The sequence below is a fragment of the Solanum pennellii genome, chromosome 12, assembly GCF_001406875.1.
Source record: "Solanum pennellii chromosome 12, SPENNV200".
In the NCBI taxonomy this organism is placed as follows: Eukaryota; Viridiplantae; Streptophyta; class Magnoliopsida; order Solanales; family Solanaceae; genus Solanum; species Solanum pennellii.
In genome coordinates this window covers 47,281,335-47,300,650 of record NC_028648.1, presented here as the reverse complement: position 1 = coordinate 47,300,650, position 19,316 = coordinate 47,281,335, and the positions used below count along the sequence as shown (strand labels likewise).

The window sequence follows — 19,316 nt, the reverse complement described above, 5'->3', positions numbered from 1 at the left end:
CTCACCCCTTTTTACGTGAATGTTCATTTCTTCTTTATCTTTTAGTGTTGACTCAAGCATTATGGAGGCTTGATTCTAGATTTAGATTTACTTACTCTATTGATGACTGGTCATCCTTACTTTATATTGATGAAATGTGAATTTTCCTTACATATCATCCTTTGGTGTTAATGAGACTAGCTCACAGATTCTAACACCTTCATACGTGAGTATTCTTTTAACATAGTAGCTTAGGTGGAAGTGAGACTTGTCTCAATTCCTTTAACACCCCATTCTTGTCACTTACTTACTTTATACCCCTTTAATTATGTTATAATTCATGTTTCTTACTTACTTTAGTATGGTAGATTCATATCATCGTTTATGGACGATGAGCACTTCATTCAATGAGTTTCATGAGTTCATATGTCATTTTTGTAGAGCATGTTGGGAGTTTTCCCAATGAATGACATGCCCTTAGTTATGGATTAATTGAATTACTTTATATGTGCTTATTTATTTCACATTCCAACATTTTAGTCATATAAGATAGTATAGGGTAATGTTGGGACTTGTCCCATTGATTGACATACCCTTAGTATGGATTCATTTTGTTCTGTTGGTCATGCTTAATTTAACATTGAATTTTATTGGGCAAATAAGATTGGTGTAAATTTAGTATTGGCCTAGAAATTTTGGAAATAACTTCATAGCTAGTTTATTGGCACAAGCCCAACATTCATTCAAATATAGTTACATGAGATTCTCATTAGCCAATTTTTTCATCATTTTTTAGAAGCAATAACGTAAGCCAATTCCATCCAACTTTTGGGCAAGACATTGTTAGCCATTTTACTGGCATAACCCAAACATTCATTCAACTTATGATTTCATGGAGATCTATTTAGCCAACCTTATAATATAGCTTTAGGCATAACACTTTTAAAATATTGGAAAGAATCATATTAGTATTTGATGAATATATCATATTTATAACGTTAAATTAACATCAAGTATGCACAACAAACCGTAACATCATCATACATAACATCTTCGTACATATCTTTAACATAGTATGACTCTTTTAATTAACATAATAACACTTAGCATCAAAAGAGTCCAACTAATAGGTTCATTCAATTATTATTTAATCAAAAACCATACAAATTAATATCAGTTAGCAGGACATATCAACAACATAATTTTTAACCTATTCAACATTGAAACCATAACAAGGATACTAGGGAAAAGAGTTCGACAAGAACGACGGGAAACAACCCTAGTTTTCAAGATCTTTGAATCAATCGAAAGAAAGTTCTCTTGGAGAAAGAAGTCCAGGAGAGAAACCCATACCTTATGTAGAACTTAATCTACGAAGACCACCTTGAACGAAACCTTGAAGAAACCTTGAAATCTGCCTAGAGAAATCAATAAATTTTCATCCTTTTTCTTGCGTTCGTTGCTCACTCTTTTTGCGTCCTTTTTTTCTATGAGTTTGAACGTGATTTTTAGGTTTAAGAACTGACCCTCACTCATTCAACTTAGGGTTTAATAATTTAGTTACTAAATTAATTAAATAATTACTAAAATACTCCTCCTAGATTGACTAGAACTAGGAAAACACAACACTTGGTCAAATCTGAAATTTTTCCAAAGAATTTAATTTTGCCCATTTAAATTAATTAATTAAATAACTAATTTAATTAACTAAGGTACCTATGGTAACTATTAAAGTTCCCCTAAATCATTGGAACAAAAATTAACCCTTTTGGACCATCCTAGCTTAAGTACTGCGATGTTTCTTGAGTTGTACTAGGTTAGTGTAAGAATTTCGGTTTCACCCAATTAATTTAATTAATTAAGTGACTTAGGGTAATTACTGAAGTACCCTTAAGTCGTTATAACCATAACTAATCCTTTGAACCATCCTAGGTTATGTACTAGGTTGTTTTTTTTCTTATTTTAACCAAAATCTGAATATTGCTTTGTGATTTCCGTTTTTCCCCTTTAAATTAAATAATTAAGTTACTAAATTAATTAATTAAGTAGCCTAGGGTAATTAATAAATTACCCATAAGTCCTTAGGATCTTAACTAACTCTTTGGACCATCCTAGGTTAGGTACTAGGTTGTCCCTTTTTTGTCTTAACCAAAATCTGAAATTTTTCTATTTATTTTCGATTTTGTCCCTTTTAAATTAATTAATTAATTTGATAAATTATCTAATTAGGTAATCTAGGGAAATTACTAAAGTACCCCTAAGTTGTTAGGACCATAATTAACCTTTTGGACCATCCTAAGTTAGGTACTAGGTTGTCTCTTTAACTAGTACTATGTTAGTGTCAACCCGGTTTTGGTCCTAGGTTGACGGGTGCACTAATGGATGGGTCCAATTCGTTTAGTTCTTGGTTTTTTAGTTATTTAGGGCAGTAGGTTAGTGTCTAGATTTGGTAGGGAGGCTAGGCCCCACATGTAGTGGTCCCTTGTGCACGTTTTTCCTCCTAACTACCCTAACCGAATTCGATTAGGGTGGTCCCCTCCTTTTGGCACCTTCTTCACATGTCTTGCATATGTGCTTGCACATGAATTGGTTGCACTTTCCTAACTAACTATTATTTATGGTTCATTTGGGAATGTTTACTTATTGTCCTAAGGACCCTCATTATGTCCTTGGGCACTACTTAATTTACATTATCATTTTAAATGATCCTGTGTTGTGGTAGTAGGTTTGACACTTGGATGCCTAGTACTTTGTGTGCAAATACTAGAAAATATATGTTTTTAGCTTAGGGTATTCATTTCAGGTACATTTCTTAAACAAGCTCATAAATGTTAGAAAATTTGCTAACACCCTTTAACCTAATATTTTCTAATATGCTCAATATTTTGCTTATTTGGGTATTTTATAAAAATTGGCTAATCCCCTTAGCCAATTTTCTATACTATGCCCAATATTTCTCAATATTGGGCATTGCGATGTCTATGTACCCCAAATACCCATTCTTAAAGACCTACTGGGCTCTTCCTTAGACATATAATTTTTCCGGAATGTTACAGTATTGGATAAGAGGCAAAATATTAAAAGGTACTAAATATATTACAACTTAAGAGAATTGTAACAATTGTAAATGTATAGTATCACGTTTTGTGAGACACATCAATTTGTGATTTGGAAAACATGATAAATAATAATTGTGTATTATATGCTTAATACATCTTTTGACAAATTTGTATCAGCTTATAATATACTATCAAGTGAAGTCATTTGTACCAAATTTATCAGAGGCATAATGTTATGTATTAATATATTAAAAGTTGACTGATTTGTATCAAGTTTAAAAATATAATATCATGTTTTGTGATACATACACATTTGTTATATCGAAAATAATCGTGTATGATATACATAATAATTTTTTGAAAATTTTTGTATCCGCTAAAAATATAGTATGAACTATACATATGTGTATTATACTTATAAGAGACAACATTTAAAATCTTATTAAACATATATAAAAAATGAAAAGTTAAATAACTAATTTTAAACATAAAAATTCTTCACATTTAGAAGTATTATCTTCAAAAGGGAATAAATACTCAAAAATACTAATAAAAGTATCTTACAAAAAAATAGATCATAGAAAATTTTCGGTGAATCGATACATAAAAATCTATTCTACAAGATCATCTCCTGCTGGTGGAGTGTAGAGATTGTTCGACCTTGTAGGATTATCATTCTCACTAACATATTTGGTCTTGGCCTTGTTAAAACCATACTTTCATAACAGTGTTGCATATCTTGTGTGAAGATAGTCATCTAAAAAATCTTTAAATGGGATGGTGATTCAATCGATCAGAAATTCAAAAAAAAAAAACGCTCCGCAATCACTTAAAAAAGAAGAAGATACATTAGAGAAACATATCAAATGTGTTAATAGAAACATATAAAATGTGTAAGTAGAGAAAAATTAATTCAATAGTTACAGAATGTCGCTTTCTTGTTGCATAATATCTTGAACAAATTTCACCTCAAACGAATGTTGTGCATCAAATAGTTCAACAATGGAAGATAGAATTTTTTTTAAAAAAATACTAAAATACATGATTTAAAATAGATACCCTGAATAGTGTAGGTTGAGATACGGCATGCAACCTTTCTACCTCTTTTTTCGTTGTTTTTCAACCTTTTTTTCCGATGATGTAGGTACTTTCTTTTTTGCTTTTGCCTTCTCTGAACTTTGATTTGTCATTTTTAAAGGATCCTGTAACCTTTTAGATCTGTTTATTTTTGTCCATTGAATTATCAGAATCAAATATTCGATTAATATTAGGTGTAACTATTTGGGCAATTTCAATACCAAATGAAGAAGCATTCATATGTATTAGACAAACTGATGAAACAGGCAAAAAGGAAGAAGAAAATTGAAGAAGAAGAAAGTACCTACAGATTCCAAATTAGTAGATTGGAGAGAAAAATCTCTTGAAATTCATTTTTTTGTTAATGTGATATCTGATTTGATTATTTGAGTGAAAAGAAGGAGTAAATATAGGAGTTAGAAACGTGATTCTGGAGTGGAAATGAAATAATGTATCTGACAGTTGGGTCTTAAGGAAAAAGAAGGATTTTTCGTATTATTTTAAAATGGTTGGGAATATTGAGAATATTGGAACTAACGATGTATACTTTGATAATTTTTCCTTTAAAGTAAGAAAATAACCATATATATTGATATAAAAATAACATATATTTAGCACATAGAATCAATCAAGGAATTCTCAGATTTGTCCTTCCACTTCAATTTCCTCTGTCTATATTCACCCCCTTTCTCTGTTTTAACTATGTCTTGCTTTCCGTTTAATTATGCTACATGTTTGTATTTAAAAATTACAAAAAAAAAATAGTATAAATCCCAATAACAATATAAAATACTCAAAGAAATGTATTAATATTTATGTTTACACGTGCTCAAATAAATTGATAAATTGACATTGATGTATATTATTTAAAAGTTATATAAAATATACTATCAATTAAAATAATTCAAAGTTCAAAATATTTAAATTGAGATAAACAAGCAACATATACTGAACCTGTATTGATATATACTATTGAAACTAGTATAAATACATGACACAAATTGAACAAGTATATGATAGGTTTAAAATAATATCAAATAAACAATTTTACTATGTCACAACAGATTCTCCGTACTCCACTCATTGAAAAGTTTAGCCGTGATAATAAACAATATTTTAACAACAGTTTGGTTACTTCCTTCGTCTAATAATATTTGTTCATTATACAAAAAAATATCTAACAATATTTGTCCAACTTATAAAATGTTATGATACATAAATATATCGTTTAACTTGACCTCATTTCATATTTACACCCTCCAACTTTGAGTGTGCACAAGTATACACTTAAACTTGTATAAAGTTGAACAAGTAGACACATGATTCTTATATAACATAATGCATATCTAACATCACGTCGGACATAAATTTTCATATAGGATGTCATGTAGGACGTGTGTGTCCATTTGTTCAATTTTATACAAGTTTGTGTGTCTACTTGTGCATACTTAAAGTTTGAGGGCATAAATGTAAAATAAAGAAAAGTTAAAGGGCATATTTATGTATTATTCCTTGTGAAATCTATGGATAATTTAACACATAGTTCTTAATTTACCCTTATCATTAATTATAGTCATTTCCCTATTTCATATTTCAAGACATTATATCTATTATATTCCAAAGGTGATATAGTAAAATTATCATTCTATTTGTAATTTCTTAAAGGTGTTTCATGTAGACTAATATTATTGGACAAAGGAGGCAAATCCAAAATAATGGACCCAACTGATTTTGATCATGACATCAAATAATGAACTTACGCTAAAATTATGTATTTTAAATTTTAAATTTTTACTTAATCCAATTTTCAATGTACCAACAACAAAAACTGACACAGCATTCTTGGAATAGTCAATAAAACTTTGGATTTGATTTTTAAAAAATAAGTGATTATTAATCAGATGTGTATGAATTGTTCATGGCTTCCCATGCTGTCAAGACAAAAGTGGAATAGCATTAAGCAAAAAATGGGAAAATCAAGATGAGCATCAAAATTATCAAATCACCTTCTACGTTATGTTATATAGACTCCTAATACCTCCATTCTAAAACACACAAGAAAAAGAAAAACAAACTAATATCAAGCCTTCGAATCCAATTCTTCTCAATGGGAAGCCAAATGAAGAAGCAATTTGGTGCTTTGGCATTTTTCTTGATTGCCAAATGCACTATGGCATACTCACCTTATTAATATGAATCAACATATTCATCATACAACAAAGCACAAACTACAATTGCTAAAGGTGAAGGCTACAAGGTACCCTCAATGCCTGAAAATGAATATAAGACGTTGACATTTTATCAAAGAATGATTACGACAAAAAGACATTAGTTTCAGAAAATAATGAAAAGAAAGTACCTTCGGTTGCTTAATAGGAAGACAAGATACCCTCAGTGCCTAAATCCGAATACAACATGTCGTCTTTTCCCAAAAAACGAATATTTCAATAAGCCATCAATTCCAAAAGATAGTTACAAGAAGGTGACATATCCTCCTAGAAGGTGTCATAAGTTCCTGAGGCAAAATACAAGGGGTTATTTTTGCCAAAATTTGACTACTTTCAGAAGCCATCCTTTACGAAAGATAACTATGAAAGGTTTCATATGTTCCAAAGGTTCCCTCGAAGCTCTAATATAGGCTCTGGACAACAAATGGATAGTAAAAAAATTAAGAATTTTGGTGAATTTAATTGCGAATAAGGTAAATTTAATTGAATTTAGAAATGATTTATCTAAATACCAAATTGTTAAACCAAACATATAATTAAATATGTTTATATATTCGAAATATAATAACTTCCAATATATTGTTATTCTTGGTATTGTAAAGTATGTATTGTTATTAACCTGTACTTATAAGGTTAGCAAAACAGAAATAGAAATAAGGTGAATTAGACAAAAAACAAAAAAATTCTAGTCCACAAAAATTATTGTGTCTCCTTAAGAAATTTATTCCCCTTAGTGTAACCGAGATTGTTGATTAATTTCTCCCAAGATAAAACGGATTAATCTCGTTAAAGAAATAGCGGTACCACAAATTTCTTTAACTTCAGCAAACTTAAGAACATCAACAAGTCACACAGACTTAGTGTATCGACACTTTGATTTTGAGAGAAAATATATGCAGATAGGGCTGGGCGTTCGGTCGGTTCATAAATATCGATTCATTTTTTCAGTTTTCAATTTGGCCAAATGTGAAACCAAACCCAACTGAAATAAATTTGATTTGGTTCGGTTATTATAATTTTGATTTGGTTTGGTTTCGGTTTAACCAAATTTGATAAAAATTTAGCAGGATTCAACAATTATTAATGAAAAACTCTAAATACCCACAAAGAGCAGAACTTCTAAACATATTTTCCATTTTTGAATTAGAGGGTTATTATACAACTTTGCCAAAACTTTAAGTATTTAATCAATGATTGGTTCAAGCTAAGCATAGATAGGCTCAATACTATCTTAGACGACACAATCGTGAAGTCTTACACACACTAATCCATGAGAGCTACATTAGTCCATTTGAAATTAGACAAGTTAAACAAGGCTACACACACATTAAATATGACATCTACTATCAACCGCAAATAAGGATAAATTTTTTGATTGAGGTTTACTTATAACTTTAACATCTAATAACAGTCAGAGATGAAGTTTTTGAAGGCAACAAAATCAAATGCGGTTGAAAAGATTGCAAAGCACAATTTCTGAAATGTTTGCACTTGTACGCCCTTGTCATTGACCACCAAATAGCTGTATCAAATGATGAGCAGTTTTCATCAGAACATAGGCAAGTCTTTTATTTACCTTTTTCACCATAGAAGGGAATGGGGGTAATGAAACTTACTCCGGCGACGACTGACAACTGACGAGAGCTGAGAGTTGAGAGATGAGTGACGAGTCGAGTCGGCATCGGCAACCAGCTTATGTGTAACCTGCATTACTGAGAGAGGCGAGTCGGTGTCGGTGTCGACGTATGTAAATATGTAATGTTATCAATTTAGGGATTTATCATCAATTGATAGGAAATTAGAAATTTGGCCGACTGGGAATGAGTAATTGGGCAAGGAATTTTGGTAGTTGGGCTAAGACATAGGAATTTGGGTAGTTGCGTTGAGAATAATAGTTTGTGGGCTACTGAGATAGGCTGACTGGGAATGGGTAACATTTATAAATATACACAAATTTGGTTTTTCTATTAACCAAATTTTTAAATATAAAAACAAAAAACCAAACCGGAAGACTCAAATATTAAAATTAAAAGTCGAAACCGACCGAAAAACCAAAATCAAAATTTAAAAAAAAAATTATTCTGTCGATTTGTCGGTTTTAACAATATTATGCTCAGCCCTATAAGCAGAGGAGGAAAAAAAATTTTTTGTTTGAAAAAAATGAAAAAATGACCTCCTTTTATAGCCATTTTCTGCAAGCAACGTGTCTATTCGGAGAAATCTTTTCAAACTCGGTTTATTCAAATAGTTGTATCTTTTAAAAAAATAACAACTTTTTGAAAACTGTATCTGTTGGAAATGTAATAGCTTTTCGAAAAGAATAACGACTTTCAAAAACATTATCGTTATATGTGAATTAATTCTATTAATTAACTAACGTCCTGAATTAATTTATGAGAGATAAGATTAACAAGGTTTATTTGATTAAAAAAATCAATTGAATAAATTTTGTCCAAAAAATTTATCAATCAATCACATCAATTGTCAAATCCAAAGTCGAAATCGAAACAGAGATCGAGCGATGACGACGGCGTGAGGGGGCACCTTCTTCTTTGCTCTTTAAGAAGTAAAGGAAGTGTTTCCCAATATAAGGATGACAATTTCTCTTTCTTTTGACGATATGGGAGAAAATGACTTTTCATTTGCACTTTGCAAATGACTTTTCATTTTCCCTCACAATTTGGTCCCTCGCTTTCCAACTTTTCATATTCTTTTTTTGTCCTTTTCCCATTCACACTTTGCTAAACCCAACAATCCCCACATGAATGGGGAATGTTTATTGTTAAAACATATGCATGAAAAACTTGTGTCTTGTATGTAAGGGTTAATCGCATCTAGATAAGTAGGTTTCCCTTTAAACTTTCTGTAGAGAACATATATCAGATATACTCTATCAATCGGTAGATTTGATATCTTTTAATTGTCAAGCTTTGATCTATACCTAGACAACATAAGTCACACAATCAAACCTTGAACTATTCTTAGTTCTCTTTTTTTTGTTTGTTTCAGCAATGAACAGATCTCGGATAGTAAGTGCTTAGAGAACTGGCCTTACCGGATTCTCCTTGAAGCGTCTTACACTTCACACTCTCATAGGTGATTTCTAAATGTGTTATCCTGTAGATACCCTATTTGATATACCCTGTATCAAATTTAGCAACCATTAAAAAGTCCTTATGTCGTCGTCAAATACTTTGACTCATCATGAGAATGCACCGTAAAAGAATTTTTTATAATGTCGAACCGTCATCAATGACTTTGTTTTATCTCCTTGAACCTAGATCTTGGGATCTCCCATCTTCTAGGAAAAGTTATCGCCACAATGACTTCTTCTCGGACAAATTCCCATTCCAGTCAATGATTTATCAACTCCCTATCTAGTTAGGCCTTTTGTAAGTGGATCCGACATATTAACTTTTGACTTCACATAGTCAATTATGATAATTCCACTAGAAAGTAGTTGTCTCACAGAGTTATGTCTTCGTCCTATGTGACGAGACTAGCCGTTATACATAACGCTTCCACCCTTCCTATTGCAGCTTGACTATCACAGTGTATGCATAGAGGGGCCAATGGTTTGGGCCAAAACAGAATATCTTCTAAAAAAATTTGTAGTCATTCAACTTGTTCACCTGCCTTGTCTTAAGCGATGAATTTAGACTCCATTGTAGAGCGAGCTACACATGTTTGTTTGGATGATTTCCAACATATTGTTCCTCAACCGTTAGTAAAACGTATCCACTTGTGGATTTTGTTTCAGTTGATCCACTAATCCTATTTGCATCACTATATCTTTCAATAACTGCTGGATATTTGTTGTAATGCAAATCATAGTTTTGAGTATCATCTAAGTATCCCAAAACTCTCTTCATTGACAACCAATGATTTCATTGGGATAACATGTGTATCAACTCAGTTTATTGATAGCGAAAGCTGTGTGTAGTTGTGCACAATTAATCACATACATCAAACTTCCAAATACGCTGGCATAGTCCAATTTATACTGACTTTCAAATAATTGAATTTTTCAAGTATCTTTTAAATATAATGACTTTGAGACAATGCTAGACCATTAGAAGTTTTGAGAATTTTAATTCCGAATATCAAGCAACTCCTACATCTTTTATATCAAACTTACTACCGAGCATACTCTTAGTAGCTTTTATATTGGCAATGTCCTTTCTCATTATCAGCATGTCCTCACATATAGACATACAATGACTTTATTATTTGGAGTATCTTTAATGTAAACACATTTATCACATTCATTGATCTTAAATCCATTTGACAACATGGTTTGATCAAACTTTGCATGCCATTGTTTCGGTACTTGTTTTAGTCCATAAAGTGACTTAATAAGTTTGCACACTTTCTTTTCTTTACCATGATCTACAAAACCCTCAAGTTGTTCCATGTAAATTTCTTCTCCTAGCTCTCCATTTAAGAAGGTTGTTTTCACATCCATTTGGTGGATTTCAAGACCATATACTGCAGCTAGGGCATTTAACATCGGAATTGATGTAATCCTAGTCATTGGCGAGTATGTGTCAAAATAATCAAGACCTTTTTTTTGTCTAATGCCTTTCACAACAAGTCTTACTTTATATTTGTCAATAATTCCATCATCTTTCATCTTCCTTTCAAAGATCCATTTTGAACCCAAGTGTTTGTTTCCTGGAGGAAGATCAACCAACTCCCAAGTATGATTGATTAGGATTGATTCAATTTATCTATTGACAGCCTCCTTCCAATGTCGGTTGACAGCATTGCTTCCTTGAATGTTTGAGGCTCATTTTCAAGAAAGAAGGTTACAAAATCATATCCAAATGAAGTAGTTGTCCTATGGTGTTTACTACGCCTTGGACTCTCTTCATCAGTTTCATTCTCTTTTGGTTCTTCTCGGGGTTGTTTAAACCCCCCACTAGATGACTAAAGTCTAGTTTTATAGATATGTTCAAAAGATTCAGCACTATCTGATTCCATTACAGTATTGTCATGAATATCCGGATGTTCGAACATATGAACCAAAAATCGACATGTCTTACTGTTTGTAGCATATCTAACGAACACACAATCACTGTCTTAGGCCCTATTTTTACTTGGACTTTGGTTAGACACCCCCACACTTTGATATATTTCAAGTTGGGTTTTCTACCTTTCCATTTCTTTTATGGAATAACACGCGTCTTTGAGTGAGACACTCTATTGAGTATTCGATTTGCTGTATGGATAGCCTTCCCCCACAAGTTTTGTGATAAACCTGAACTTATAAGTAATGCATTCACATTTCTTTTAAAGTACGGTTTTTCCTTTCTGCAATCTCATTAGATTGAGGAGTGTATGGACCAGTAGATTGACGGATTATTCCATTTTCTAAAAATATTTCTGCAAATGGAGATTCATGTTCTCCACCTCTATAACTTTTGATCATTTTGATCTTTTCATCCAACTGATTTTTAACTACTGTTTTATATTGCCTAAATGCATATATTGCTTCATCCTTTCCCTTAGCAAATAAACATAACAATATCTAGTGCAATCGTCAATAGAAGTTATGAAATATTGTTTCCCACCACATGATGGCATTGACTTAATGTCACAAATATCAGTGTGAATCAGTTCTAACGGAATTGAATTCCTTTCAATAGATTTATAAGGATGCTTAGCATACTTAGATTCAATGCAAATTTTATATTTTTATTTACTACACTCAAATTTTGTGAACACATTTAAGTTATCAGTTTTCGCAAGGTTTTGTGAGTAACATGTCTCAAAAGTTCATGCCATAAATATTTAGACATAAGAAAGTAAGAAGAAGCATAATCTTTATTCATATCAACTACAATTAGATTGAGTTTGAAAAGGTCATCATCACTAAGGTACCCTTTTCCTACATACATATCATTCTTACTGACAACTACTTTATCAGAAATAAATACAGCTTTGAATCCATTGTTAGTAAGAACTGGAATTGAATTCTTTCTCAATTCTAAGAACATACGAGACCTTGTTCAAAGTCACCACCTTGACTGATGTCATCTTTAATAGGACCTTGCCAGTTCCTTTCACCTTTGCAATAGGGAGATTGTCATAAACAACTTCTCGTATGTAGGTGCTGGAATATATGACAAAATAATTTTTTGTTGGCACAAACATGGCATGAGGCACCAGAATCAATCCACCATTCTCATGGAATTTTTAACAAAGTTACATTCTGAAAGCATTGCATAGAGATCGTTCAATTATCCTTTGTATTCAGCCAAGTTTGCTTGATCCTTCTTTTTCTTGTCCTTCTTAGCACCTCGGCATTCAGTAGCCCTATGACCACGTTTATCATAGTTGAAGCAGCTTCCATCGAATTTCTTCTTAGGAGGATTGTTTTTTGGGCCAGATGCTTTCTTTCTTTTCTTTAATTTTATGGGATATTCTACAAAAATATTTACCCCAGATATTGCTGAATTACCACGGGACCTCTATTCTGCAGCCTTATTATCTTCATTGATTCTCTACCTTACTATGACATCTTCAACAGTCATTTCCTTGCGTTTATGTTTCAAGTAGTTTTTGAAGTCCTTCCACAATGGAGGTAACTTCTCAATAATAAAGGACACTTGAAATGAATCATTCACAATCAGTCCTACATTTAAAATTAAGTTAGTATTAAGGAAAAACATAATATTTCTGACATAGACATTAAATAAATTTAAACCTTCAGCAAGGAGATCATGGATTCTGACATGCAGATTTTGAACTTAGGTGACGACGGTCTTACTGTCTATCTTCTTATAGTCAAGAAACATTGCCAAAATGAATTTCTTCATTGCGGCATCTTCTGTTTTGTACTTCTTTTTAAAGCGTCCCATAGTTTTTTTTTTAGGTTTTGACATTTCTGTACACATTATACATATCATCTTGCAGCTCACTCAGAATATAATATTTATACAAAAAATCTGAGTCTGTCTATGCTTCTGTTACCAAGAAACGTTCTTTAGGTTGAGTATCATCCATTATAACATGAACATTCTCATTAATGAACCTCTACAGACTCAACATAGTGAGATAGAAGAACATCTTCTGCTGCCATATCTCGAAATCGACTGCAGAAAACTTTGAAGGTTTCTCAGTCAACGCTAAGGGAGCAGTTGAACAATTCTGTGCAATTGATGTTGTTGCAGTACTTACTGTTTCAGCACTCACTATTCCAGCATTCAGTTGACTTGAATTAGTCATTTTTTTCTGTCACAAATGTAAGATAATTTTAGTATTTGAAATACTAACAGTAAAGAACAAATCTTCACATAGACTATTTCTGATTTAACGATAAAGTTTTTATGTTCTTTTAATCTTTAATGGACTGAATTTTAAAAATTCGAACAGAGTAAAAAATCATAAAGGGTTTAATCTCCAAAAACCTCAAATACAAAAACTCAATAAATTTCGTAAGCTTGTTATTAACTTGTACTTATAAGATTAGCAAAGCAGAAACAGAAATAAGATGTATTAGACAGAAAACAAAATAATCTGAGTCCATAGGAATTGATGTGTCTCCTTAAAAAATTTAATCCCCTCACTGTACCCGAGGTTATGGATTAATTTCTCTCAAGATAAAACGGATTAATCATGTTAAAGAAATAGCGGTATCTCAATTTTTTTTTAACTTTAGCGAACTTAACAACAACAACAAGTCACACACTTTCAGTCAATCGATACATTGATTTTTAGAAAAAATATATCCATAGAAGGAAAAAAATTTTCGTGTTTAGGAAAAACAAAAAATAACTTTCTTTTATAGCCATTTTCAGCAAGAAACGTGTCTGTTCAGAGAAATCTGTTCAGACCTGTTTTATCCAAAAAGTTGTGTCTTTTGAAAAAAAATAACAACTTTTTGGAAAATATCTCTGTTGGGAATGTAATAGCTTTTCGAAAAGAATAACGATTTTTCATAATGTTACCGTTATACGTAAATTAATTATGTTAATAACTAATTATCTAACATCCTGAATTAATTTATAAGAGATAAGATTAACATAATTTATTTGATTAACAAAAATCAATTAAAAAAAATTTGTCCAAAAATTTATCAATCAAATCATTTATCAAATCCGAAGAAGAAGCCGGGCCGACCGAGCAACGACAACGGCGTGAGGGGACATCTTCTTCTTAGCTCTTTAATAAGTAAAGGAAATGTTTCCCAATATAAGGCAACAATTTCCCTTTCTTTTGCCGATATGGGAGAAATGACTTTTTATTTGCACTTTACAAATGACTTTTCATTTTCTCTCCTAATTGATTCCTTCACTTTTCAACTTTATATTTTTTTTCCTTTTCCCATTCACACTTTGCTAAACCCAACATGTATAATATATGGTCCAATGATGTGAATTTGAAGTAACGCTCAAGTATCAATATCATAAAATAATAACAAAAAAGAACAAGAACTACATTCTTGGAAGTCAATAAAAGATTGGACTTAATTTTCAACTTACCAACAAAAATTATTCATTGGTTTCCATTATCTCAACACCTTAGTGGAACAACATTAACCAAAAAAATAATAGGAAAATCTCTGATCTGTTAAGATTAGTTTAAGACCATCCAAATCTACATCATAGTTAAGCTCTATATAAACACCTAATTTTTCTCCATTCTAAAACACAAGAAAAAGAAAATTCTAGTACTAAAATATAAATATTCTCAATGGGAAGCAAAATGAAGAAGCAATGGCCTCAATTTGCTTGTGCTTTAACAAATTCCTTGATTGCCACATGCGCTATGGCATATTCACCTTATTCTTATGAATCATCAGATTTAACATATAACAACGCACCATCTACAGTAGCTAAAAGCGAAGACTACAAGGTTCCCTCAGTGCCAAAAGAGGAATATAAGGTACCTATTTTTTCCCAGATTACTACAAGTAGCCATCAGTTTCAGAAGATAACTATAAGCAGGTGTCATCGGTTCTAGAGGTACCCTCGGTGCACAACGAGGAATACACGGTGCCTTCTTTGCCAAAGAATGATTTCTACAAGAATCCATCAGTTACAAAAGATAACTATAATAAGCTGTCATTAATTTCAAAAGATAACAACTATAAGGAACCCTCAGTTCCCAAAGAAAAATACAAGATGCCTTCTTTAACAAAGAATGAATACAAGAAACCAACCGTTCCAAAAGATAATTACAAGAAGGTGCCAACTGTTACAGAGGTACCCTAAATGCCTAAACGAGAATACAAGGTGTCGTTTTTGCAAAAAAATGACTACTACAAGAAACCATCAGTTCCAAAAGATAACTACAAGAAGGTGTCATCTGTTTAGAGGTACCCGTAGTGCCTAAACAAGAATACAAGATACCTTCACTGCCAAAGAATGACTATTAAAAGAAACCATTAATTTTAGAAGATAACTATAGGAAGGTACCATCTGTTTCAGAGGTCTACTCAATGTCTAAAGAGGAATTCAATTTGCCTTCTTTGCCAAACAATGACTATTACAAGAAGCCATCCGTTCCAGAAGATAACTACAAGATGGTGTTTTATGTTCCAAAGGTACCTTCAGTGCCTAAAAAGGAATATAAAGTATCTTCTTTGCCTAAGAATGATTACTACAAGAAGACATCAGTTCCAGAAGACAACTATAAGAAGATATCATCAGTTTCATCTGATAATGTATATAAGATACCCTCAGTACCTAAACAAGAATACAAAGCACTTCAAGAAAAAAGAAGGTGCCAACTATTTAAGAGGTACCCGTAGTGTCTAAACCAGAATACAAGATCGTGTCTTTTCAAAAAGCTAACTCTTCAAGAAACCGTCACCTTCTCCATCACCACGACCTCTATATTACTAAATTTTTTATCCCTCATGTTCATATTTAAATGATGGTCTTCTCCGGCCCAACATATATAACCAATAGGGTTCTCATATTATTATGAGTTCAAAGGCATGATATCAATGGCTATAACAAAAATTTAATTCTTTATTTGTTTTATTTTTCTTCTCTTTCCTACTTGGAGTTGCAACTTTTTTTTGTTATTTAAATTCTATTTTGTGTAACTAGAGATTTATGCATATTGAATACATTTTTTTTTAATTATTTAAAGTTTATATCTATACATTCACCTCTTCTTCCATTAACTGTCAATTAATTTCTCATAAATTCAATAGCAAAATAACAACCATCAATGAGGATTTGGTGATTCCGATACCAAGAGTAGAGTGGCCGGCATTTCATGTTACCAAAACAAGAAGAAAAATAAAGAAAGAAAATAAAAATATTTGTAAGTTCATTATACCGTATAAAATTAGAAAAAATTAGCTAAATTAATAAGTTATTTTATAATATTTTCTAAAATTTTCTACCAATTGAAAAATTACAAAAATTCCTACTCTCTCATATTATTGGATACATAGCTTTATATGTGACATATAATTGGTCGGATACATCACTTTTGGCAATATATCAAGATATTGAGTGATGTATGTGAAATGGAGACGTGATGTAGCGTGACTTTGAGGGATGTATCCAAAATCAGAACGCGATTTATCGGGACGCTTTGGGATGTATCCAGGTCCGCCAAATTTTTAACGTATTTGTTGCAATTTGTAGAAGAATAAAAATAAGATATTATTAGCTCTTAGCACTACGAGATTTGTATGAAATTTTCATAAAAACACACTTCCTTTTAAATTTTTTGAGCTCATTTGATTTAATACATCATTGACCTATAAATCATTTTGATCTTATATCATATTATAAAAACATTTAAGCTTTGGTGTAAACTTCTACTTCAAATATAAAAGTTTTTAACCGCGGTAAATAGATGAATTTAATTAGCGGCAATTAAGGTCATTTTCCTAGCTTTTTAGAACAATTTTACATGGTTTGTCCAAATACCATATAGTAAACCAAACATAAAATTAAATCAATGATGTTTGAAATAATAGCTTGCAAGATATTAATTGTAGCCAAATGAAGAAGCAATTGCTTCAATTTGCTTGTGCTTTGATATTTTTCTTGATTGCCACTTCTACTGTGGCATACTCACCTTATTCTTATGAATCAACAGATACATCATACAACAAAGTACCTACCACAATGGCGAAAAGTGAAAAATTCAACATACCCTCAGTGTCAAAGAATAATTTTACTATAAGAAGTCATCGGTTTTAGAAGAAAACTACGAGAAAGTACTCTCCATTCCTGAACATGAATACAACATACCCTCAGTGTCTAAACAGGAACATAATGTGCCACATTTGTCAAATAATGATTACTACAAAAAATCATTAATTTTAGAAGATAACTACAAGAGCCCACCTGAGCCGCCTTCTCATAAAAAATGCAACTTCTTTGCGAATATGGTGGATCTTTCACAAATGATAAGGCCAAACGAATATATCTTCTCTGCAAACGCGAACAAGAAACTGTTCTTCACTAGAAACAAGCAATATTAAATACATCCAAACTCTAGAAATAAATCCTCAAAACTAAGTCGAAACTTCATGTAGACAAATCAATAACTATTTTTAAAGATAGTATGATATCCCCTTTAGGTCCAAATCTGCTACGAAAATATTAGGTTAAACTTCCATAAATTTTTATCACAAGAGGTAGTAAATGTCAGCATCCCCCAAATAAAAGCCGAAAGAAAAAAGAAATCACATAAGAAATATACAAACTCAATCAGGTGAAAAGAATATGAGAGTGACTTAAAAGTTGGTCAAACCTATATTTATATCATTTTTAGATTTCGGAAGTATTTATCAAGGTAATAATAACTTAAATAAGTTTAAAATGACTTAAAAAAAGAGTTAAAAACCAAAAGTAGGTTACCCGTGCTTTTTAAATTTATGTTCTTAATTAATTTTTCTTTGAAATTAGTATAATTTAATTAAATTAATTATAAAAAAAACTAAAAGCAAAAGATTTCTACGAATATCATGAAATGCACGTTTAACAAAAAATGTTAATATTATAAATATAATGTCATAAAATTATTATAACATTGACTTACAGATAATCTCTATCAAGTATATCCTAAAAATTTATTGACTTGCAATGTCAAATATAAACTCAATACTACTAAAACAAATGAAACTAAAATATAACATAAGTTTTAAAAAAAAAATAATTAACACAGTATTGTTATGTCAAATTTCAACATAACATACATAAATATGAGTTTTTTAGAAAAGAAAAATATTAATTTATAATCTTATTCAATAATGAATTCAACTTTTAAAACATAGAATACTCACAAAATGCAAATAAAAATACATAATATGAAAAATTAAATAGAATAACATGAAAAAGTGAGAAGGAAAACAAATATAAATAAAAAAAATAGAAAATATTATGATAACAAAAATAAAATAATAGAAATAAACAAATATATAAAAATAAAAAATCGAAATATAAACAAAAGGAAGAAAAGAAATTAAAAAAGTTTTATATAATTACATGGTGTAAATATACATGATTCCTAACTCTCACATAGGAATTGAGGAATGTAATTACTACCCTTCAATTACACTCAATTCCTCCCTTTTCAAGTAATCACTTGGTCTAGCAAACATGTATAAAAGTGTGTAATTACAATCAATTACACCAACTGTTAATTACATATGTCTTTTCAAACAAGTCTTTAGGGTCTATTTGTAAAGCCACATTGGTAATTGGATATGATGCAACCATGTCTGACATGTTTGGTTGATCATGTAATTACTTGGCCAACATGTAACTTCGTGTAATTTTCAGGAGGTAATTACACTCTTTAATTTATAGGGGTGTGTTGTGAATTGTAGTTAAAATACATAATGTAATTACAAGTTAATTACTTTTTAATTTCTTTCTTTTATTTGTATTGTTAGTTTTAACTTTAATTATTCTAATGTTTTCTATAAAATATTTTTGTAATATATATATATATATATATATATATATGTATGTATATATATATATATATATAT

General features: G+C 30.9%; 1 pseudogene; it reads left to right on the top strand.

The window, feature by feature from the left end:
• Positions 1 to 6,145: 6,145 nt before the first annotated feature.
• On the top strand, positions 6,146 to 17,801 carry LOC107006293 (annotated as a pseudogene).
• Positions 17,802 to 19,316: the final 1,515 nt, after the last annotated feature.